Here is a 16,377-nt window from a genome sequence, read left to right on the forward strand (position 1 = left end):
TATATATATATATATATATATATATATATATATATATATATATATATATATATATATATATATATATATATATATATATATATATATATATATATATATATATATAAGTAAAATCTCTAACTTGCCGTATATAAGCAAAAACGCTAATTTAAATTTGCCGTAGCTTTCGGCCTTGCGGCCTTCTTCAGCAGCATTTATTTCACATACAAATATATCAAACAAAAACAATGGAAGTGACGTAACGTCAATGAACGACGCCCGCCGTGGCGTTGGTTGCCGTCTGCCGCGTTATTCTTTTGTATTAACTCCATACGGTCTATAGGTTCTTAATTTATTTTTCCACAAATTTTCTATTGTTTTTCTGTATTGGTCATTCCCGTATAGCTTTTCCAGCCCCATTATCGAAAAATCTTTAACTGTGTGGTCATTCGTGTAAAAATGCGCCGCTAACGGATCGTTGTACTTGGTTCGTATTCTGGATAAATTTAGAAGGTGTCTTTGGTACAACGTATCCCCTGTTTTCTCCAACATAAATATAACGTTCGCAACGCTTACAATAAACTGCATACACAACATTCGTAGATTTGCAAGTGATCTGATTTCGAACCTTATACGAGGCCCCGTTCACACCAATGAATGTGTCTGCTTCAATAACGTACGGACAAATCGCACACTTTTTGGATCTGCAAGGAGCACAGGAATTCGGCTGTTGAAAAAAATAGTTTATTGTGTTTCTTATGAACGAGAATGTCTTGTAGATTATTATCTCTTCTAAATGCCGCAATTGGTGGATTCGGGAATATTTCCTTCATTCTATCTGAGGTGTGTAATTCAGGTAGGTGTTTTCGTACTATTTGTCCTACATTCGGGAGCGCTCTGGAAAATGTCAGTACCAAGGGGATTCTTTCAGTGTTTTCTTTATCTTCATTATACTGTAATAGGTCACTTCTTTTCTTACTATCTACTTTATTTAATTCTGTTTCAATATGTCGATCTTCATAGCCTCGTTTCTGTAACTGAGTTTTAATATTATCTCTATGTTGTTTGTAAGTCGATTCATTAGTACATATTCGCTTAGCACGGAGGGCAAGTCCATATGGTATTGATTTTTTTGTCGATTCCGGATGAGACGAATTTTTATGCAAGTACAGGTGTTTATCAGTGGGTTTAGTGTATAGGTCTGTTATTAAAATGCCATTCTGAATCTTCGTCATTACGTCGAGAAACTCAAGTTTTTCAGCTGAATATCTTAATTCTAATTTTATTCTTGGATGAAGGTTATTCCCAAGCTCATGGAATGTTTTTAACGACTCGATACCGTGAGTCCAAAGGCCCCAAACGTCATCAACATACCGGAAATACTCAAGCGCAAGTTTATCTGTTATCGACATCAGCTGTGATTCCCATGATCCAAGATATGTAGATGCGTAATTCATCCCTAATCGTGAGCCAATCGCTGTTCCTTCTGTCTGCGTAAATTTTCTTTCATCAAATGAAATAGTGTTATTTTCAAGGACAGTGTCCATCATATTAAGAACATCTTCTGTGGGTATGTTAGGGTTGGCACGTTGATTTAATGCACGTGCAACCGCATCTCGTGCCTCTGCCCGTGGGACACTTGGGTACAGAGCTTTCACGTCTAAACAGAAAAGAATTGTTCCTGCCGGAAGTGGTTGTTTAATATTCTCTAATTTTCTTAAGAAATCAGTGGTGTCTTTAATATATGAAGGAAGTGATGTCACATGGGCGCGTAGCTCCATTTCTACTATTTCTGCCATTTTCTCCGTAGGATGATTTCTCCCATTTACTATAGTTCTCAATGGCACCCCTGTTTTATGCAGTTTCGGATTACCTTGCAGTTTACCCGATGTACCACCAGACGACGTCAAATATCCTTTTAAGTCTTTTGAAATTGATCCTTTCTTGCACATATCATCTGCCATCTTTTTCACTTTGTTTTCAATAGTTTTCGTTCTATCTTCGTTCACCTCCATATAAGTGGCATTGTCAGTCATCTCGGCCTGAAGTTTACCTCTGTAGTCCTCTGTATCCATAACAACGATACCAGACCCCTTATCCGCCGGACGTATAACTAAAGTATCATTATTTAAGAGCTCTTTCATTGCTTGTTCTTCAGTTCTTGTAATATTTGTTTTGAATTTTCTTTTTAGCCCATTAATTATATCATCTTTTACTTTCTTGATGTATGAGTCTAACCATTTATCCCTACCAGCACTTGGCGTCCACGTTGACTGCTTCTTTTTACTGTCATATTCATTTTGTGTATCGTTTTCTGTTTTCTTGTCATGAAAATACTCTTGTAGTCTCATTCGGCGTTCCCACGTGTTTAAATCAGTTATAAGTTTGCCTTTATCTATATTTCTCCGTGTCGGTACAAAATTTCAATCCTTTTGATAGTAGAGATAGCTGTGCGTCACTCAGCGTTGTTGACGACATGTTAACAACAGCTTCCTGTTTACCAAATATCTGTAATTCCGGAATTTGGAATATTTTCATAAGCTTCCGGTGACGTCCTCTTTAATTTATCCGTGAACGGTTTTGGGGAATGAATCAAGTCATTGGGGTTGTGTACATCTAATTCCGGTTTGTGGGGCATGCGCAAAACATCAAAATGATCACTCATATGTCTTAAGCATAAATAACTACTTCTTGATGAATCGCCCTCCTGCATAGGAAACTTAAGCCAATTATTTTCTAGACCACATATCACATTCACATATATGTCGATACCATAACACATTGCTGCAGCCGTAACTTCTGCCTCAGTAGCCCATGAACACGTTTCTCCATTTACTAATAGCATGTTCCGTACATGATCTCTAAAACTGCCATCAATCAAATTTGAAAAGTACAACTCATTATTTTCTATGTATTCTACTGTCGTATTCCTAACTTCTCTATGTTTAGATGAATCCCCAGAATCTCATAAGCAACACAACGGAAGAAACAATTCCATCTTTTTCTACTTCTATCAAACTGCCGTTTGGATTATTCTGTCGCGTAGTTTTAAGTTTTTTCATTTTTTGCTTTTTCAAACGTAAAAGATTTATCTTCGATTGTAATGAAATAGATTCGAGATTACTCATTTCTGTAGAGAAAATGTCTTCACTAACATGTAATTTAAATGTATTTACCAATTCATCGTGTTTTGTTGTTGCACTAGACACTACTCTGTTACAAACATCTACTGCTACATTCATCAATGATCGTGAAGTTGACGAAAGTATATCTTCTACCCGCCGTTTTTCCGCTCCATTTATGTCAAAGTCCAATTTCCATTTGATATCAAAACCGTTTGGCACTAATTGTTTTTCTAAGCACTCCTTCAAAAAATGTTTATGACTATCATATCGATTTATTTTTTCTATCAATTTCCGTAGGCGGCTCAATTCCACTGCTTCCGTAGTCTGCTTCATATTTGTTGTTGTTTTATAAAAGTAAAATCTCTAACTTGCCGTATATAAGCAAAAACGCTATTTTAAATTTGCCGTAGCTTTCGGCCTTGCGGCCTTCTTCAGCAGCATTTATTTCACATACAAATATATCAAACAAAACAATGGAAGTGACGTAACGTCAATGAAACGACGCCCGCCGTGGCGTTGGTTGCCGTCTGCCGCGTTATTCTTTTGTATTAACTCCATACGGTCTATAGGTTTCTTAATTTACTTTTCCACAAATTTTCTATTGTTTTTCTGTATTGGTCATTCCCGTATAGCTTTTCCAGCCCCATTATCGAAAAATCTTTAACTGTGTGGTCATTCGTGTAAAAATGCGCCGCTAACGGATCGTTGTACTTGGTTCGTATTCTGGATAAATTTAGAAGGTGTCTTTGGTACAACGTATCCCCTGTTTCTCCAACATAAATATAACGTTCGCAACGCTTACAATAAACTGCATACACAACATTCGTAGATTTGCAAGTGATCTGATTTCGAACCTTATACGAGGCCCCGTTCACACCAATGAATGTGTCTGCTTCAATAACGTACGGACAAATCGCACACTTTTTGGATCTGCAAGGAGCACAGGAATTCGGCTGTTGAAAAAATAGTTTATTGTGTTTCTTATGAACGAGAATGTCTTGTTTGATATATTTGTATGTTTGATATATTTGTATGTGAAATAAATGCTGCTGAAGAAGGCCGCAAGGCCGAAAGCTACGGCAAATTTAAATTAGCGTTTTTGCTTATATATATAATCAACCTAAGATAATATTCGTTCCAAATTATTTTTAACTTTGAATAATTTGACACTAGTGAAATATGCGCTATTTATTGTTTAAGTATGTGTATGTATTATATACATGTATAATCAACCTAAGATAATATTCGTCCCAAATTATTTTTAACTTTAGAGTAATTTGACACGCATAAAATATGCGACATTTATTGTTTAAGCATGTGTATGTATTATATACATGAATAATCAACCTACATGACCTAAGATAATATTCGTCCCAAATTATTTTTAACTTTAGAGTAATTTGACACGCATAAAATATGCGACATTTATTGTTTAAGCATGTGTATGTATTATATACATGAATAATCAACCTACATGACCTAAGATAATATTCGTTCCAAATTATTTTTAACTATAGAGTAATTTGACACGCGTTAAATATGCGCTATTTATTGTTAAAGTATATGTATGTAATGAGTCATTTCAAACTTTAAATAGTTTGACACAGATAATGTTACTCAATGTATTTACATATTTTGTACATTGTATATTATGTTCTGTTCTATAAATATTGTATATAGATTTGCTATGCACGATTTAGTATTAAATACGTATACATTTGATATAATCGACTTGGAATAATGTTATATTTAAACAACTATAAACTCTGAAACAATTATTCATGGGTAAATTAAAACATGCACAGTTCAATATTTACCCGCGTTTACATATATAATCATTTTAATATAATATTAATATTCCAACATATTTCATAAAATCAAACTTGAAAAATATGTACTAAGATTTTAAAAAATAGACTATTTAAGATTTAAGATTCAAGTAATATTTTTTTACATGTTATGTGCGATTAATGTATGATTTTGTAATATGTATCACCCTATCTCTACTGCGTTACTAACGCAGTAAGATCATTTTTTGCCTATTTTGACCTCTTTTGGTAATTTAATGGATTATAAGCGCCGTTTGCAATGTATAAAACTATCTTTGTTCACTTAACAAAATTTTACTTTTAAACACATTTTTTAAAATTTCATGAAAGTTAGCATGAATCTGAAGACATGCTGCTTTAAGATTTGAATGAATTTTTACGTGTGAGATTCGTTTTAAAATTTATAAATTGCATTGTAAAAAGATCTGACATATGTTAAAAAGGATCTTAAACAAGTTGCTATTCATTTTCCATCAATTCTATCTTATTATATTTTCGAATGTGAATAAAACTACATCATTAAAAGTGGTGACATTGTGGGGTATGCATATCTGACAACATGTTAAAGGTACATTTTGTTTCAGAAACGAAGAAAGTTTTACTTCTTTAGAAAGGACAAATATGAATTTTATAAATTTTAAATAAATGTTTTAGGTTATGTAAGATGCTTGTAACCTGAAGAATTTAGAGATAAATGTGTAATATTTTGTCAAAAACCTAAGCAAAATGCAGTTCCAAATTGACTTGCACTCAAAATACTAAATCACTTTTACTGTATGAATAATTGCCAAAAAGCAACAGATAAAAATGATGATTAAAACAATTGGCCTATGAGTAAGTTTTTGAAAACTATATAAATACGCCAAAAATAAAGAAAAATGCTTTTGAGAAATGAGTGACGCATAATGGGCATTTTGGTTATGTACATGCTATGAAATCTCTATATAGTCAAGTTACATCTTGTGTTAGGGTTAACGGTTTTTATACAGATTGGTTTGATGTTAAATGTGGCTTAAGACAGGGCTGCTCTTTATCACCTTTGTTATTTAATTTATTCGTAAATGATCTGGCAGTATCTATAAAAGCAGCAGGAAAGGGTATTTGTATTGATAATGAAAAACTATGCATCCTTTTATATGCAGACGATATTGTACTTATAGCTGAAAACGCAGAAGATTTACAGTTTATGTTAGATATGTTAAATAATTGGTGTAACAAGAATACTATGATTGTGAATCCTATGAAGAGTAATATCATGCATTTTAGACCTGTTTCTGTTCCCAGAACTTCATACAGTTTCACATGTGGGGACCACAGTCTGAAAGTTGTTGCCAACTACACTTACCTAGGTCTGTTACTGAATACTGACCGAGATGCTTGATTTTAATATCATGGTGAAATCTGTTGCTCAGAGTGCTGGTAGAGCCCTTGGTCTCCTTATAGCTAAGTCCAAGTCCTATGGTGGCATGCCATATAAGGCATTCACAAAACTTTACGATAGTACAGTATGGCCTGTTATTGCATATGGGGCATCTATTTGGGGAACAAGATCCTATTCTTGCATAAATGCAGTGCAGAGTCGAGCAATGAGATTCTTTCTGGGGCTGGGTAAATATACCCCTATTAATGCCATTTATGGTGAGTTAGGTTGGCAACCCCCTCATGTGAAACAGTGGAGATCTGTGTCTCAACACTGGCATAGAGTAAAGTCAATGGATAGTGAGAGAATTAATTTCAAGATTTTTAGATTTGTGACAGTAAAGAGTAATAATAGTTGCAAAAATTGGCAATTTCTGTATAAGAAACATCTATTGTCAAACAATTTATTGAATTTGTCTAACGATTGTATTAACATGTCTTCCAAATATTTTGTGATAAGATAAGTAAGTGCACCATGGATACTTTCATTCATGATTGGAGAACCAGTATTCAAAATGTCACGGGTCCCTCTGGTAGAGGTAGAAATAAACTTAGGACTTATACGCAGTTTAAATCTGTTTATGAAACTGAAAAGTATGTTGAATGTTCAACTTTGTCTAGTAAATACAAGTGTGCATTAGCTAAGTTTAGATGTGGAGTTGCCCCCCTCCGTTTAGAAACGGGGAGATATGAAAATATCCCAGAAGAACAGCGTCTATGTCCGATTTGTGAACTTGCAGTGGAAAATGAAGTTCATGTTTTATTTCATTGCCCATTGTATCAGAGTCTCAGAAATGATATTGTTAATAAAGCTATTGAGATTGATGCCTCATTTAACAATTTATGTGATCAGGATAAATTAAACTTTGTACTCTCAAATGAACATATGTTAAAAGTAAGTTCCAAAACGTGCTTTTTGATTTTAAAAGCCAGAAACAATCATTTATATAAATAGTTTAACAGACTACATTTCAGGATTACTCATATATCATTTTTATTATAAGTATTAGTAGCGTAAATAGTGTAAAGCAAAGTTATATTATCTCATTCTATGTAGGAGATGGGGTATACATACAGATACTGACAGTTTAGTATGTTTGTTTCACTGACAATTCTATTTTCATTTCTTAAATAAGTGTTAGTCTTTAGAACATTTCTTAATTCATAAACAAGAATGTGATGTTATGTCTGTATCTCACCTCCTGCCTGGAGTGAACAGTTAATATAATTTTTAACACATAGAAATTTTAATATAGATTATGATATATTTTAATTCATAAATAAGTTTTATCCCTATGTTTTGATAATCACTACTGAACAGTTCATCCATTGTCTTAACATGAGTGACAAATGATTTTGTAAAACCATTTTTTATATTGCTTGATAGTGCTTTTATTACAATATTTAGTATTTTACAATATAATTTCTTATGGAAGTTTTTAAGACAAGGTCAGTAGAGGTTATCAAACTTTTAGAATGTAAAAAGTCTATTATAATTTTGTAATTAAATGTCTCAAATAACTTTTTAATAATGACAATGTGCAATTATGTCATCCTATTGCAATTGATTTATATGATGTAAATGTTGAGAATGTGAATATACATAAATAAGGGAGGTAAATCTACAATCATATTATACATTTCTATAATATGGATTGTGGAGTTATCCCTCTTAGTATTAGCTATAACAAGTCTCTTGTAATTCTTTCGAGAATGGCTATATACAATTTTAATGTTTTAAATGTTTTATATGTATATATGTGTATAGATGAGACTATAATAAAGAATAAAATAACGAAAAATAATATATAATGCGTAAAAACATAGAAATTACAACATTACTGTTAGCTAGAGATTTGCATACTTCATATAATGTATGCAATTTCAGCTCCCATATGTGTTCACTCAGGATCAAGATCGGGATCAATTTTAAAAACTCAAATATTCTCCATTGTTTATCTTCATAGATTTAATATTAAATATATACTTGATAAAAATATAGAACCATGTTTTTGAAATTCTAGATAATAAACAAAATATGGACATTTTTACAGTTGATCCAAATATTGATTATAACATAGTTTACACTTCAAATGCCGATATGATTTGATAGTTATCATTTTTTCACGATGTAGCACCGTGAAACAGTCTTGATTAACAAAGTTTATGTTAACATAATATTTTATTCTACAAAGCAATGCTTTAATTTGTACACTTCCTGTAAACCAATGTACAAGGGTGAGTAGAATAGTAAAGATTATTTCTTCTACTTATTTTTTCAAACAATTAAATGTATGTACAACATCTACATACGTGTATAGATATTAAAATAGTGGGAATTGTGGCCTTTGCCACTTGTATATTAGGCTCATCGTGAAGACGTGGTACCCTTGACACAGACCACCATTGAGGTCGAAGGTCAGGAGTGCAGGGCGCGTGTTATCGCAGAAAGACCGTAACTCGTACTTTAGCTTCTAGGAGCCAGATCATGCTCTGTTTGAGTTCAAAGTCCACGAAAGTAGGCGGAGACTACAGATCCCGGCTAATCTTAATTACTTTTATCTAAAAAAATCTAGTGTTATATGTAACTAACTATATTTATACAGAAAGATTCGGCATATTTAGTTTTCTTTTCTCTCTCTAAGATCATATTCGACTAAAGGGAAGTAAATAAGAATGCTAAACATACGTTAGATGAATTAAATTATGTAATCCCTATTTCTGTTCCACGAATTCCTAAAGTTCGTGGAAACGCTGATGACACATATAGAGATCAGTTTATGGTCGCAAGTATTTTTAAGTTTTTCATTCGGGAGCCATGAATTACGTAGTATCATTATATCCTCATAATTAACCTGATAGAGTCTAAAAATTGTATTAAATGTATAGAGTGTCGTACTTGAAATTTTGAAACTCTTACATATGGTTATGTATACTTTATTTTGATTAAATTATAACTGTATATTTTTTTTTAGTAAATGTGTATGTTATTCTACAATATGTTTTTTTCTACAAATCAGCAATCAATTTATCAATTCTAGTTTCATATACAATGAAAATTAAAATCAGGATCATTTTAATTTTGATAATGAACACGGGACCAGGGTATCAGATGCCTCTAGATTGTTTCTTAGACATATGTGGTGAGAATTTGTTATTGTTTTTATGTAATCTTTATTATTTTTATTTCTTGCTAACACTGGTCATGTCCCATGCATAGAAGCCTATTTTGAGAGTTTTCTCTTTTTTTCTCATTTTTTTTAAAATCCTTTTTTTTTCAAAAATGGATACAGTTTTTAACATATATTTTATTCTACGTATGGATTATACACTTAATGTTTTTTATAATAAGATATTTCAGTTACTTAGTAAGTCACAATATATTCTCCTTTGCTATTAAAGTTTTCTATTGGTATTTTTGAAAGAAAAAATACGAATGTAACTGCGCATGTCTGAATAAAATGATCTTATATGTACTAACTAATGTTATTTTAATTTAAAATAAACAGTGTGTACCCATTGTCTTCGAAAAATTTTCTGCACATTTATAAAATGTTTTTTGTGTATATTAGGTTTAAAACACTAGATTAGCACACTTGACAACATCTCCAAAAATTATAACTCATTTTCAAAGAAAAAAGTCCATAAAAATGTACAAATCCAGGGTGTGCTGCTTTAAACTAATGTACACACATCAAAGATACAATGTATATTATTCCTTCACATTTCTATGCAGTAGTTTTTGTACTTTACAAATAAATCTTTTGATGTAATCATAATTTGTCTTTATTTATGTCTACCCGTAGATAAATTATGTATAAAAAAAAAACAAAAAAAAAAAAAAAGAACTAAAATCAAAAAAAACGAAAAGGCAAAATGTTATTTGAAAATGTTTTTTATCACTAATTACTATGGATATATGTGTGCAACTATTTCCTATTATGATTATTCCATATATATGTGAGTAATACAACGAAAAATGTGATATATAGAATTTGGTTTTTATACTATTTCGTTTTCGATTTATTTGAAACAATTGTTTCGGGGGCAAATATTATCTACATAGATTATTTTATCATCATGATTAAATGTAAATCAACAGCCAGTCTGCTGTATTTTCAGAAAGTGAGCAAAACTCGGATGTTGTGGTGGGACTGTGAGTCAAGTTTTTTTCTCATCGTGCTTGAATAAATGTGACGCATTGACAGTACCGTCGTTTGGCGATGCGTGATTCACTCAGTCAAATGCACGTAAACTTAAGCCTTGAATCTCAATGTCTTTGATCGAATTTTTTCTCTCGCCTTCACAAATATGTCCGTATAAAAAATTTCAGATGCCAAAAGACATGAACATTAACGATTAAACTTCAATTTCATTTGGTCAAAGTAACTAAAATGGTTAGAATGGCTTTACAATAAGATATTAACAAACAATCGTAATGTGAACTTATTATCTAGATCTGAAAGAAATTCACTATATCTTGGCATCAGATCAACAGCTTACCATAAGAATTGTTACAATCTTATAAGAATAAATGATTCTAAGAATTTGAATTCTCATTGCAATTAGATTCTATGACAATTTACAGAGTTTGCATTAAAGTACATATGGAAACGGGAACATTTTCTTGTTTATCTCTTACGTGTAAGGAAAGTGGAACGCGATGTCATCCTACAATACGGCTTATGTTTTTGCAAATCAGCATCAATTTATCAATTTTAGTTTCATAATACAATAAAAATTAAATCTTTTTATCTTGATTTTTTCGTAGTTAACATGAGACAAGGGATCAGTTGCTCTAGATTGTTTCTTAAACATATTGTATGAGAATTTGTTATATAATTAATATGTTTTATTCTTGCTACCAGTCACTGGGTCATACATATAATATAAGCCTATTTTGAAAGTCCCCCATTATTCTACCCCTCCTTGTTTCCAAACTGGACCACACGTTTTCAACATACAATTTTATTCTTATATGATTGTACACATAATGTTTTTAATGTGAAATGTAAAAAATATATAAATTTGATATATTTGAAAGAAAAAAAATACGAATCGTAACCGCGCAATTTTTATTATTTTAATACAATGCTACTTAAATTTCCAATAAATAGTTTGTACCCATTTGTCCTTCTAAAGATTTTTTTCTGCACATTTTGCACCATGTTTTTATGGATATTTACGTTTAAACACTTTATTAGCAACTTGACAACATCTCAAAACTTATTCTCATTTAAAAAAAAAAGAAACCATAAAAATGTACGAATCCTGAGTGTGCTGCTTTAAACATTGTACACACATATTTATCCAGACAATTTGTATTTATTCTTTCATATTTATAAGCAGTTGTTTTTTGTACTTATTAAATAAATATTTGACGTAATCCATAACTTTTCCCTTTATTTTAAAGTCTAACCGGATAAAGATTATGTGGCACGAAAAAGGAAATTTTGTTAGAATAAACTTTTATTTTTAACGCACATAAATGTATGTATGCCAACTATTTCCTAATTATGACTATTTATATATATATTTGATAATTTTCCACAAAATTTTGATGAAAATTGTTGTAGAAATTTATTTAGTATTTACTACTTTCGTTTCGATTTATTTGTAACAATAGTTTCGGGGATCTTTATCATTTTATTTTCATTTATAATATAGAGTCAAGCATCTACTTACCTCATTTTAAATTAAGTGGGCAGAAAGGGTGTTGGGCGGGTTTATAAATTTATCTTTTTTTCAATCGTGTTAAAATGTGACCCCATGCCAAGTTTTAAAAGTTTTTTATACCCGTGACTCACTCGTCAATACATTTTTCCCGGAACCCTTGAAAATTATAAAAAACATTTTTAATGTAAGATTAAAACTGTCTCTGTCGAATTTTCTCCAGCCCTCCCCAAAAAAACCTTTCCCATTAAAAAAAGATGCCCCAAAAATGAACATTAAACAAAACTTTTATCTTACTTAAGTAAACCGTCATTTTTATTTGGTCCCAAAATAAAAAAAAATGGGTTTGTTGAGAATAACCCTTTTCAGAAAAAATTATTAATTGTGAATAATAATTAAAAATAAAATCTTTTTGATTTTAGAAAAGGGATTTTATCTTCATCAAAATCAACATCTTTACATTAAAAAAAAAGTAAAATATTGTAATTTTTTTTATTTGTAGTAATTCTTTAAATTTTTAAATCTTACTTTCCCATTGCCAAAAAAATTTTGTTTTTAACAAGTTACGGAATTGGGATTTTAAAAAAGATATGGGAAACTGGAACATTGTTTTTGTTTGTCAAATCACTATGAGGAAGATGGGCGTTTTGATCAGAAATATTTCTAAACCGCCCCGGGAAAATCTTTCTTTCGAGGGAAAGTTCAACTTAGGCCCCCACACTAAAAAAAGGTGATATTTACACATTTGTGACAACGGGAAATAAACCCGTATGGATTTTTTACAAAAAGACAACTTTACAACAATACCTCTTTTTTTCTAACAACAGAAAAAAATCGACCTACAATATTCTTTAAAATTTACAGAAAAAGGTTTTAAAAAGGATCCAATATTGCCATATGTAATTACCAAAAAAAAATGTACATAAAGTAGGCCCTTTCTTGGGGAAAAAGTAAAAATTTCATACAAAAAAAATTTTAAAAACCCCTCCCATAGCGTCGGGGAACCCAAAATTTAATTTTTTCCCAAATTTTTTAAAAAAAAATGCTTATTTTTTGTCCCGAAATAGATTTAAAAGGGTTTTAAAAAAATTCCCACTTTTTGTTTCATAAATGATCACAAAATTTTTAAAAAAATTAAAAAAACAATATCAAAGATGTATACACCATGGACCCAAAATTTCCCTTTTTTTAAAAACTAAAAGCCCATGAAAACTATATAGGAAAAATTTTGAAATGTTTTAAAGAAATTTTTATTTAAAATAAATTATGTTCAAAGAATCAGGAAAGGGTACCTTCAACAACGAAACATTTGAAATCAAGAGACCTTTGGGAAAAAAGTTCATTTTCGAGCTTTTAAATTGTTACAGGAAATTTTTTAAAATTTTTTAGCAATTTGGGGGTATGTTTTGATTATTTTTTTGTCTGGATGTTTTTAAACATGTAAAGCGTTTATTTCTCTAAAGTGTGTAAAAAGTGGTTCAAAGTTTTTTAAAATTTACAATTAATTGTTGATATTGAAGCATTAAGTGTGCATTTATGTAAAAAGGGTAAAGTAAATGCCAAAAAGGGGTTTTTAAATTTATTAAATCAAAAAATTGCTGGGTGATGGTGACTTTTTGATAAGATGATGAATTTATAATTTTTTTTGATGTAATGATGGGGTGATTTAGATTGTGATGAAAGGTGAAATTAAAGGTGAAGATGATTTATGTTCTGATGGGTGATGAGAGTACTAATTTAAATTTTTAGGTAAAGATGTTTAAGACAAACATTTGAAAAAGTTTCCCCAAAGGGGAACTGGAAAAATATTTTTTTACAAAAGAGACATGCTCAAATATATTTTCTTACGTGAAGAAAAATTTATTCAGCAGATTTAACGAGAGCCCCAAAGACCCCAAGGTGATAACAGTGTAACAAAAAAACAGTGAAAAGATGAAAAAAGTTTAAACACCAAATTTTAAGTAGACAAAAAATTTTAACCCTTTTAAAATCAAGATATTATAACAAAGTTTTTTGACGTTAATATAAAGGGAAGGGGGTTTATTGCAATTGGGAATTTTCAGAAAATCGGAAAAGCCAAAAGATGAGCCCGAAGTATTAAAAAGAGATAAGAAATCAACTTTTCAGTTGACAGCATATAGCAACCCAAAAGCATTTTTTTAGTATAAATTTTTTCCTTTCTTAAAAGAGCCTAAAAATTTTTGCCAGGACCCCTAAACCCTAAAATTTAGAAATAAAAAAAAAAAGGCGTTTAAACAAAAGAAACAGTTTAATTTCCAGGGGAACCCGAACTGAAATTTTTGGGAAGGGGTAAATTAGCCAATTTCTTTTTTAAACCTCTTTAATTTTGGGAAAAAAACTTGGGAAAAATAAGCGAATATGGAGGAAAGAAAATATCTTTTTTGCAAATTCATGTTTTTTCGAATTCCTTTGGGAAAAACGGTTTCAAAGCAAAAATAGAAACGGTGGTTTTCAATTCAGAGGAGCCTCTTTTTTTTTGGGTTTTTTTCCTTTTACCCAAACACGTTTAAAAAATCCTTTCCCCTCAAAAATGACGACCTTTAAACAACATACGATGGAAATAGAAATTTTAAAATTTATTAAAAAAAAAAATAAGAAGTCTTATCAGAGGTTGCGTGAACGTTTTTCCCTTTTTAATTCATATTCAAATTTTTTGTTGTACACTAAAAAACGGGCAATCATTTTTTAAAAACAATTTTCTTAATAATCATTTTTTTTTTCTAAAAAAATGGGCTCGACCCTTTAAAGTCTTAAAATTCCCCCCAAATTTTTTTCTTAATGAAAGAAAATTTGTCTTAAAAAATTGATCGGGATAATTTTTAAATTTTTTTGTTAGTTTTATTGTAATAATTGTCTTCACAACTGACTTTTTATGACATATTTATTCTTAAAAAAAAGGGCTTTTTTTATCAGTTTAAATATGAACTCCATTTTTTTTAAACCTATATTGAGTTGCAAATTTTGTTTAACAAGGGAAATTTCTTAAAGTCCACTCCCTAATAAAAAAATAGCCCCAGACAAAAAAATTTTTAAAGATGCTCACTTTTTTTAAAACCCATAGTTTTTTATTAATTTAAAATGGTTTTTTTTTAATATTGGGAATTTTACAGTTGATATTTTGATGTTTAAAAAGCATTTTTTTGGCTTTTTTGACAATATGTGTTTTATTTAAAATATACAAAATAAAATATCCCATAAAAAAAAAAGGAATTTAAAAACTTGTTTTTAATTTTAAAAATTTTCGTTTATTTTTTGAAATATAAAGAATGTACCCTAACTTTAGACAAAATTTAAAAAAATAAAAAAAAAATAGTTTTTGAAAATTTTTTCGGGTTTTTATTTTAAAACCTTTGTTTTTTATTACGTTAATTTCCCGTAACTAAGACAAACCCCGTATCAAGTTTTATACATTAAATTTAAAAAGGGGGCCCTTTTAAGAGTTAAGCAAACACCAAAGTTTTTTTATTTTATTTTTAAAAAATTTTTATTAAAACAATCATAACATTTTAAAGTTGAAAAAATTTAAAATTTCAGGTACCATTCCCCAACTTAAAATGAAATTCTTTATTTTTAAAAACTTTGATAATTTTCTAAAATATATTTAAGGTTTAGTAATTTAAGTCTATTATTTTAAAAGCAAAAACTTTTCTTAAAAAAATCTATTCAAAGTTTACATAAAAAAATTCTAGGCCCGTGGGTTAAAAATTTATTATGCCCCCAGAAAATAATACATTTTTTTTTCTTTTTAAAAAGGGAAAATGAATTTTTAATATTAAAAATTTTTAATTTATTAAAAATATGATAATTCTTTTAACCTGAAGAAAATAGCGATAAATGAGAAAAAATTTTCAAAATAAAAGCAAAAAAGTTTTTTACACCATTTCCCAAAAAACTAAATCACTATAACTTTTAAAAAATTTTCCCAAAAAATTTTTGCTTCAGTAAATGGCCCAAAGAGTAACCCTTTTTTTCGAAACCCATAGAAGTGCCCCCAAAGCTTTAAAAAAATTTAAAAATAAATCATTTTTCCCGGGGATACCAAACCTTTTTAATATAAAAATTTAAAAGCATTAAGTTTTTTGAATCAGGAAAAAAGATATTAATTTCCCCTTTTTCAAAAAATTTTGGGGATAATAGGGACATACAAAAAAAAAACATTTTTCCCTTTTTTTAAAAAAAAGGGCCCCCAAAAAAATTTTTGGGCCCTTTTTTAAACGTTTTCAAAAAAATTTTTTTAAAGTTAAAAAAAAAAATTTAACCAAGGGGTTTTTTTTATGCAAAAAAGGGACAAAGGTTGCTTAAGGAGGTAGAAATGGCTGTTTTAAAGATAT

The sequence above is a fragment of the Ruditapes philippinarum genome, unplaced genomic scaffold, assembly GCF_026571515.1.
Source record: "Ruditapes philippinarum isolate M1 unplaced genomic scaffold, ASM2657151v2 ctg32_1_1_1_1, whole genome shotgun sequence".
Lineage (NCBI taxonomy): Eukaryota > Metazoa > Mollusca > Bivalvia > Venerida > Veneridae > Ruditapes > Ruditapes philippinarum.